An 8,645-nucleotide genomic window follows, 5' to 3' on the forward strand; every position below is an offset into this window, starting at 1 on the left:
CAGAGCATTGCATACTCGATTTCATCATAAAGATTACGTGCGGGAGATACAAATTTATATTATTGGTTTTTGAATTTATGCAGCGTCCTTAACCTCCTGCCTCCTGACACTTTTACTGCTATTTGAGATTTATTTGATGTTGATATTGCTTTTGTTGATAAAAGTCCTATGACCACACTGTAATAATCATTTTTCACTTCAACGCACCCCGAAAGTGGATCAAACAGGTTCCCCAGTTCTGAGTTATACTCGTCTTAAAGAGCGCCCAGATCTCTGAGACTATAAAAGCTAAAGGAATCAGACTTATGTGTTATGTGATATCAGAGTGTTAGAAGTGTATTTTTCTAGATTGGAGTAAGGTCTGCATTACGCTCCAAACTTGTATTGATCTGTATTTATTTCGCCAATGGCTCTGGGGGCGAACGCTTTCCTAAGAAACAGGGAGTACTAGGAGTATTGAAGCTGCCATGGCTACGACGACGACTACTTGGAGGGGCTACAACCATTACAGTTAAGAGGTCGGCTTGAAGTACACAAAGTAATCTCCGCTTTTGGTAAACAGTTCGCCGCAGTTCTAGTGAATTGTCAACGTTCAGCCAATCTATGACCTCCAATGGCGCCGCTGTAGAAATACAATGGAATAGAATTGGACCATAGTGAACAAAACGGTTTGCTTAGTGTTTCAGAGCAAAGAAAACGGCTGACCATCCTCATGGCTCCACTGGTCTCAGGGAGACTTTATAATTAGACATTAGACATAATTTAACACGGAAAGTTGGAATTTGAACTTCGCGCTTACACAGAAAAGAGAAATCGATAACATAATATGTATATCCGAAGTGGCGCCTATGTTGTTAATTATGTAAATTCAAGCATGTTGCGCAGCGATGTTTCTGATGAATGTTGCAATTTTCGTAAATGTTCGCTGATGCATCCATATGTCGCTGACCTCCGTTTAAGGGCTCTACTGTGCAGCCACTGTGTTTGACTACCGCCCGCTGGTGGCGTATGTACCTATTTCCACGACAACAAAATGCTAGTTCCAATACAGGCGCCACTGAGGCTTGGAACTAAGCCTAAGATTATTAAAATTCAATTATTTAAACAAAGGTTAAACTTACATAGGCACGAGCATGAGTTTGATATCGCATTCTAAATTTTGGATTCTAAATTTGGCTGCTCTATCTCTTATAGTCTCTGAGAACTAGGCGCCAGACAAGATCCAATGACGGACAAACAGTGGCCCACTACTTAGAAATTCATTTCTCTTTCAGAGACATTGTGAAGCCAACTGCTCAACTTGTGGCCCGGAATGGGCGACAGTTCTTACCAATATAATGAGTAGGGAGCAGCGAAACTGTCCATTTGATTTTCTGAGACCACGTTATCGTTCTTTCAGTACTTCACCAAGTTATTGGATCATACTTCCCAGGATTTCGGAGTAGGAGGAGGAGCAGGCATGCTTGTCGAATTGAGTCATTATTTAATTGCCAGTGCCCAGAAATGATGCACCTGCACCTCCAAAATGGAAAACCGCAACGCAACCCGTTGCCTAGTTCTGAGTAAGCATTATAATTTTAATAAAAATTTATTGCTTTTTTCGGTTTATAAAAGGTAATAAGTTTGAACCCCACAGCAGACAATGAACATGGGAGCAGGAATAGGGGGAGGAATAGTATCAGACACAGGCGGTGACGACCCAAGGGTCATATCCGAGGCTGAATCAGCTTAAATTAGTGCGGGGGGTTATATTTATGGCTGGGGCACTTTGAGCAGTTCCCCAATGGTATGGGGTAACCTTTTTGAAGTTAGATGCCAATCGATGTGTAAGCTAAAATACTACGCCCTCATACGTGGTGTTATTGCACAACAGACCCCACATCCTCGTAGAATCAGAGGCATCATCTTGGGGTCGTTCTAAGGGTTTGACGTTTTTGCGGTGAAGTCCTAGTCCCCCCTAATTAGCCCTTGATTTTGCCCGCCCTAATGAGAGCCTAGATCTCTGAGACTATAAAAGCTAAGGGTATTACAAGCGTATTTCAAATTTACGCTCCGCCCTGCTGGAAGCTCACTGTCATGACCATTGCTGGACTCATCTGGGATGTTTCTTGAAGATGTTGAGGAACGGAACGCCACTTGCAGCTGCAGTTCGATCGTAGATATGTCCTCAATGCGCAGATGTCGCATTTGCAACGATTGACTTAAACGCTCTGAAGTTTTTTTTTAATTAATTTGGTTGTATTGGTCTAGAATGAACTAAAGTCTGTTGGAAGACGACATAACTACGTCACAGGGTCTAGTTCCAGTGAATCGGAAAGGCTCAGCTAATATTTTACCACTGGCGCCGCTGTGAAAAAAAAATAAATAATAGAATTTCTTCAAAAACGGTTAGCAGACTCCGTTTGGGGGCGCCAGTGGCCAGCCACTGTGTTCGATAACCGCCCGCTGGTGGCGTATGTGTGACTCCCATTTGCAGTGCTGTAAAATTATAGTTCATAGTTCCAATACTGGACGCGGATAATAGCGCCAGTGAAGCTGGGAACTTAATCGAAGATTATCAAATGTGCAATTATTTAAACAATAGATAACATTGCAGGGACTTAAAACGTACACCAATGTTCATATTAGCCATCTTTCAATACTGTTGGGAGAGCCGGTTGCAGAAGTCCATCAAGTCCCGAAGGTAGACGAACCGAACACAACCTTGTACAATCAAAGTCATGGTATCATCCCGTATCGGGTGTCCTGCTGTGCGCTCTACGAGTATCTAAACAGGATTTTGCGCATTAGACACTCCTTTGAATGGATAAGTATAAGTGTAGTCCAGTCCCGCATGAGCAGCAGCAACGTCTTCGCCAAGGACAGCCAGCGCCTTTGGTGGTGGTCAGCCAATCATTAATATCCTTGACCAGTAATCCTCGGACAGCCTTGAACAGCGCAATCTGGTGGTGTAAAGACAATAAAATTTTATTGTAAATCGTTTATCTTCATTACGCGGCCAGCGTCAAAACTCTGCAAATAACCGCAATAAACCGGTTGCCGGCACAGTCATAACTGACCAGGTTCTCGGGTTCAAGTGTCCACCCCATCGCAACCCCATCCCGACCGGCACAGAATATAACCACCCATTCCAACCCATTCCAGCCCATTCCGGGGTTAATGCAACCCCTGCAACTGCAACCTTTTGCCTAAGCCCGGGGTCGCAATTATATTTCCTTTGTGTCCATTTTAGTTTGTCTTTTCATTGCCTTGTTCTTAAGATTAAGCTTTTGTTTTTCCATTTAACGCTTAATTTCAACATTTTGATGCCCTAACGCGATTCGCTGACCCCTCGTTATCCTGCCATTGCCACTGGTAGCGTAACCGTAGGATCTGAATCGGGATCGGTTACACAATATCCCCGATTGCCGGTCCCCGATCCCCTATCCCCGATCCCCGCTGATCCTTCGGGCAAACGCAACTGACCGCAACTAAGCAAACACTTGGTCGCGCCAACGGGTTATTACGCTTCGATTCGCATTTGACTTATGCTGATGTGGAAGACAAAAAATACCTTTAATTGCATTAGAAAACCCTGCAACGGGTTCCTGTTGGAACCACTGACCGCTGGCCATTGTTCGTCGCCCTGGCGTTGTTTGTTTTACCGACTGGACCCTGGCCCCGTTTAACCTTTTCAATATTCCAGCTATTGTCCCACGGCCAGCGGTCAACTTTTAATGCACTTTCCGGTCATGGCTGAGTACACTTGAGATTGTCCAAAACTTCTTGTTTGTACTATATTGTTAAGCGGATCAGTTTCAGTTTCAGATTCCCCATCCTATCCACAACTCCTTTGCTGGCTCTCGTTGCGGTCAAACTTTGATTTGCATGTGTGCCCGTTCCCATCCTACGGTTTCGCTCATTTTTCGGCAATTTTCGTTAGCACTCCCTCAAAACATCCAACCATTCAGGCAGAACCCCAAACTCAATCTGCCAGAAAACATAATTTTGTGGGTACGTGCGCTGCACGCTTTGGTGGCCTTTGCCAAGAACACAAAAACTTATTACAATTGCAAGAGCTGCAAGAACAAATTAAGGAATAATACGATTCATCGAGTCGAGATTGCGAATACTCTTACGATTTCCACTTAAGATATTTGAACCTTAAAGTCAGCATAGAGAGGAGATCTATAAGAACTGTAACTATTTGTGCAAATCAGAGCATCGACACTATCATACTCTTTTGATCATTAAGAGTTAATCGTGTATAACCGAATGTCTATGTAGAATAATTTGGAAAGGTAAAAGGTAATCAAAACCAAACTTCCCAGGCAAATCCAATTAACAATTTTCCAGCTTTTTTTTGGAATTACAAAAGGGCAAACGAAAATATAATTTATGCTGAAAGGCAACCAAAAGTGAGCCCGATCTGTTTCGATCCTGTCATCCTGCCTCCACACAATATTGCGTGACTTTACGTGGGCTCGAAATTGACTTTGATCTGGCACTCATTAGTACTCGAATTGCACTCATCGTCCACGTATAGCAATTTATACGCCCAAAATTGCTCAATAATATCTTTTGGACTGTGATGCCGACGAAGAAGGAGTTGGCGTGTTGCCAGGCAGAGGCAGAGGCAGAGCCAGGAACTAGGAGTGCCGCCAAGATCTGGGAGTGGGCGATGCAGATTGAGTTGGCGCTGCATATAGGCATTGTTCCCCGACCCGACTGAAAGAACTAAAGGAGGCAATCCATTCATGTAGGGAAAGATTGTGCCCACAGGAAATGTGTTTCCAAGTGGATAAGATTTTGTACTTGAAGCAGTTCCACACCTGTTTTGTTTAAGCAAATCAAACTTCCCCATTGAATACTTCAGTGAAGACCCCACGATACGGTTCGAATGCTAAATAGCCCAAACAGCTCAAGAACACACAGAAATACCCGAAATCGCGCGCTTTTTATTGTCGGTTTTCCTTCCTGTTCGGGGGCAGGCTGTCCCGGAGTGCTACACTCCTACTTACTGACCCTCCCTAAGACAGGCCTTGCGTTGTGGTGTTCTACGGTTCGCCGACTCGTAACGCTCATACATAGTTCCCCTTTGAACCCCGCCCCAGCAAAAGGCAGCGATAGGGAAGAGAAAGAAAGCCAAAGTGCATAAAAAGAAACACCTGATCAAAATTTCAAATTATTACAACGAAATGCGCTAAACATAAGGACAAAACTGGGCATAGCTCGTGCTCGCATACAGATGTCTCTATGCACCCTCTACGAGTGTATGCCATGAAAATGCTTTGGTCTAATGAGCACCGCTCCTCGGCGTTGTCGATGTCGTTGTCGCTGTTTTGACCTGGCCCATAAAGAAAAACTTCAACTGTAATTACGCGCTAGACTAAGAGAGAGTAAGAGAGCCAAAGTCGGAGAGAGAGCGAGAGACACAGGGAGAAACTAAGAAAATTCGTGGCTGAATGGGGTTGGGGTTGGGGTCGCGGTCGCTGTCGCTGTCGGGGTCATTCAGTATGTAACATGCATGCACCTGACACAGCCGACTCATTACATTTTGGGTGCCGTGCCTCAAAAGGAAGTTGAGGAAATGGATGTGGATGTGGATGTGGAAGTGGCTGCAAGCGCGTGCTCTTTGCCCACTCCAAAACCATGGCCAAGGCAGAGGCAAAGGTTGAGGGCCAGCCCCGAAGCAGAAGTCGAAGTTGAAGTTGAAGGCAAAGACAGAGACAGAGTCAGGGAGTCAGCCAAGCGCTGCTGCCACAACTTGAGCATAATTTGGTTGCGCTCCGCTGCCCGGCGGTGGTGGCGACGGTGGCAGAACTAACAGTTTTCCTTCAGCGACAGTGCAACCCCCGAGCGAGGAGTTTTCCTGCAGCGGGAGTCCGGTGCGATTGGGAATTGGGCGCCAAAACAACAGCAGCAGCAGCGGCAGCGGCCACGGCGGTGGCGGTGGCGGTGGCAGTCAATGACATTCCACTGGGTCCTGTGCTGGAAACGCTGTCGCCAGGTCCAGGTCCTCCGCGCTCCCGACATATGCTCGGTCGGTCGGTCGGGCTGGGCTGGCTCGTGCCAACATCAGCATAACAATTAAAATGAAAATATTCCTAGGATAACAACTTCGGGGTTCGGTTAATGTGGGCGCGTCGATTGCCGCTCGTTCTTTATCTTTCGGTTAACATTTTAAACTGGGACACGGGGTGGCTGCACTAGATAGACGGACTGTAGAGGGTGGCTGGCGTATTAGAGCCGGCTGCATTTAAGGGTTAGACCAACTGACGCGCGCCCTGCACCCGCGCCTTTCCGATACCACTACCGATCCTTGCTGGGCAAATAGCATATAGCACTCGGCTGAGTCATTGAAATGGGAATGGTCGAATGGTCGGAGTCCTGTTTTGTAACGGTCACGCACGCAAGGATCAGCCACTGAACAGAGTCTCATATGGCTCACACATGGGTGCAACAGCGGCAGCAGCAGCAGCAGCATATCCTGGCGGTTGTTTGTCTTTCGTCCTCCCATGCTGTTTGTCCAAGTCAAAGTCGGAACTGTGAGCTTCATGCCGGGCCGTGCTGTACCTCCCCCGTCCTGGTAACGCACTCATAAAATGTGACCAACTGACTCCTCGTATCGAGGCCTAAATGTGCCGGGCATGTGTGACCCTTAACCTTAACGCTCACAAGCCTTACCAATCCCATTCTCTTGGTTTCACTTAGCGCGAAATGTTGCAATTATTAATTTGAGAAACAGGCGTTTGTGTCATGGGCAGGGCATGGCCATGGGCATGGGCATGGGCGGTGTGGTTTATGGTGGAACCAGGACACCATCTGGCGACCACTTCAAGTGGAACCAACGCTGTGGGAAGTTCCACCCGCTGAACAATGGCGGGAAAGTTTCACTTTTGGGGTGGTCCCAGCAGATCACCAACTGGGCAGGCTTCTGACTGTCATGATCTATTTCTTTGAACCTCAAATGCAGATGCACTACAAGAATTACAAGTGGATACGACTATGAACGGCCAAAAAGAGAGGTTTCTTTAGAAACATGGGAATGTTGTGATCTAATTTGTCCACCAGATGCACCAGATATGATTGGTTGATACCACATCGGATATATGACTTTTTCTCTCTATTGCTGGCGAGTACCTTTTGCAAGTTAGTCTTTCGTTTTTGAAACTATCTCAACAAAATTTGAGCACAGTCTTCGTTCAAAGGGAGACTTTCACATAGTGGTCCGATGTGGCTTCGTAAACGAGTGGATATATCAAGATGTCCGATCTTCTGCACATTCCATTTATATCTGACGAACATATTAGCTATAATCAGTTTTGGTCGGATAGGAATACTGCCTATAGCTGTCGCTTGACGACCTATTTCGAACGAACCAAGAAACAAATTGAAGGATGTGTTTCTACAAGTCCACACGATGAGGACAGTTATAATTAATTGACTTATATAATTGGAAATCTTTTTTAATTGGTGTAAAACCTAAAACTGTCATCTATTAGAAGTGCACCCCATTCATTTATTTCATTGGTTCTGAGATCACTTTGCCAGATGCCTAGCAATTTGATTGATACACATTTCAAGTAATGGTTCCACATAATGCTCCTTCACAGATCATCACATCCACTGATAGTGTTAATGAACCCAGAATTTCAAGAGCAGAGAACAACAGTGTTTCCTAATTGCTTTGTTGACATTTTCTCGCCAGAGATTCATTGGAACTTGGTTAAATTCGATACACTTTGCTTCGTATACGTCGCCAACGAGCCAAGCAGCCATGATCATCATAATTCCCGTGTTCCTTACAATATTCCCACATTAAAAGTGCATTTTGTAGGGGCAGGAGCGGGAGCAGCAGGAAGCTCACATCAATGAACACTTGAAAGGATTCCAGCTTTAATGGCACGTAGCAACATGTGCATAAGAAATGTTGCCAAAAAGCGATCAAATTACATCAGCGATCGTTGCACCGTTGCATCGTCCCATCGTCCCATCGATCCATCGATCGTGTTGTAAGTACGAGTAACCATATAAGTAGGTCGCTGGCAGGGGAACTTCGAGGAGGCCTAGAACCTCGCTGTGGTCCCTGTGTGGCTTCTTGCGTTCCATTGTAATAAAACAGAGACGAGGCGCAAAAATATTAAACTGCAATAAAACGGAATCGGAGGCAGAACAAGTGTACATAAAAATCAAATTAATAGTCCATGTCAGGCCCCGAGTCCTGGCACTTTGTTTTGGTGCGATCAGTGGGAAACCTCCGACGAGCACAAAGAACCATCTCCTCGACAAATGCAATAAATTTCTGGGCACAAAGGAGGAACAGCAGACAGAGCAGACAGAGAAGAATACGGCAAAAATCACTTGGTCCTATCAGCCAAATGCAATCTCTCACCTTTCATTTGTCAATTAGTTCAAGTGCAGAGGATCGGCAATGGCAATGGCAATGGGAACGGGATCAGCATCAGGTCACGGTCAACTCCCTCGCTTCAGGTAGATATTCGGGATCGATTGGTCGATCTTTGGGCTTCGCAGTCTCTTGTTTTCTTTTCTTTTTAATAGGCTGGAAATCAATAAAATATTTACTGTCTATTGGGCGGAGGCGTACCCACAGGAGCACTTTGTCCAGCACATGTTTGGGCCAGGATTTGGCAAGTAAGTAAGTA

The 8,645-nt window shown here is 45.5% G+C and overlaps 1 long non-coding RNA gene across 1 annotated transcript; it reads right to left on the reverse strand.

The window, feature by feature from the left end:
* Nucleotides 1-709: 709 nt before the first annotated feature.
* Nucleotides 710-1,659, reverse strand: LOC117185657 (uncharacterized). Its single transcript, XR_004471130.1, has 2 exons — nucleotides 1,122-1,659; nucleotides 710-1,070 (listed from the first exon to the last, which is right to left on the reverse strand). It is a non-coding gene; the product is annotated as an uncharacterized lncRNA (long non-coding RNA).
* Nucleotides 1,660-8,645: the final 6,986 nt, after the last annotated feature.

Source organism: Drosophila pseudoobscura, chromosome 2 (genome assembly GCF_009870125.1).
Source record: "Drosophila pseudoobscura strain MV-25-SWS-2005 chromosome 2, UCI_Dpse_MV25, whole genome shotgun sequence".
NCBI lineage: Eukaryota > Metazoa > Arthropoda > Insecta > Diptera > Drosophilidae > Drosophila > Drosophila pseudoobscura.